This window comes from Bison bison, unplaced genomic scaffold (assembly GCF_000754665.1).
Source record: "Bison bison bison isolate TAMUID 2011002044 unplaced genomic scaffold, Bison_UMD1.0 scf7180017864223, whole genome shotgun sequence".
NCBI classification, from domain to species: Eukaryota; Metazoa; Chordata; class Mammalia; order Artiodactyla; family Bovidae; genus Bison; species Bison bison.
The window spans coordinates 2,959,327-2,960,622 of record NW_011494795.1 but is presented as its reverse complement, the minus strand read 5'-3'; positions in this window follow the sequence as shown (position 1 = coordinate 2,960,622).

Below are 1,296 nucleotides of genomic sequence, written 5' to 3'. Positions count from 1 at the left end.
TTGCTCATGGCATCTTTATTTGTGATAGCCAAAATAAGAAAAAAAAACCCTGAAACAACCAAATTATCCCATAGTAAGTGACTGTTTAAGTCAGCTCTGGTGCATCCATACAGTGGAATACAGCTCAACAATAAGAAGGCTGAACAGCTGGTGTGAAGAGCACGGATGGGGCTCAAGGGTTTTATGTTGAGTGAAAATAAATAAATTAAAATGATCTGAAAAAGCCACATACTGGGGACTTCCCTGGTGTCCAGTGGTTAATACTTTGCCTTCCAATGCAGGGGGTGCGGGTTCAATCCCAGGTCAGACAACTAAGATCCCACATGCCTCATGGCCCAAAAACCAACACATAAAACAGAAGCAATACTATTTTAAAAACAAATTCAGTAAAGACTTTAAAAAGTGGTCCACATCAGAAAAAAATTTTTAAGCCACAAACTGTATGATTCCACTTACATAACGTTCTCTTGAAGTGACACGAACATCGAGATAGAAGATTCGTGGCTGCCAGGAGCCAGGAGGGTGGGATGGGGAGGTGGTGTCACTACAAGAGGCAGCAGGAGGGCACCGAAGCGTCCGTGCTGGCGTTGCACTGCTGGTCATCCAAATCCTGAGTGTGATAGAGACCTGGCCACACGTTTCAGCAATGTCGGTTGCCTGGTTTTGCTCCCATACGGTAGTTACGTGAGCGAGGACCGCTGGGGAAGACTCGGTGAAGGTGTGTTACAGTTCTCATGCAGCTTCCTGTGCATCTGTAATCATTTTTAAGTAAGTTTTAAAAATCACAGCGAGGCACCCCGACACATCTACTAGGAGTTGTTGTTTAGTCGCTTGGTCGTGTCTGACTCTTTTGTGACCCCGCAGACTGTAGCCCACCAGGCTCCTCTGTCCATGGGATTCTCCAGGCAAGAATACTGGAGTGGGTTGCCATTTCATTCTGTAGAGGCTCTTCCTGACCCAGGGATCCAACCCGGGCCTCTTGCATTGCAGGCAGATTCTTTACCATCTGAGCCACCAGGGAAGCCCCCAAGGTCACCATCAGATTGTAAACTTGACAGAGGCTTGAGCTTCACAGTCGTAGTTGCAAACGAGGGGGGCCGTGAGGAAACTTTATTTTCTGTAGCTGACCCGGCTCTCCTCCCTGAAACCCTGCACCATCCCTCAGCAACCACATGACCCTGTAGAATGTCCACAGCCCCCTCCAGTTCCTCCTGCCAAGGAAGAGAGGAGGCAGATGGACCGCGGGGCTGTCTTGGCTCGTTTTACTCTCTCACTCGCCCTTAGACACACTCAGCC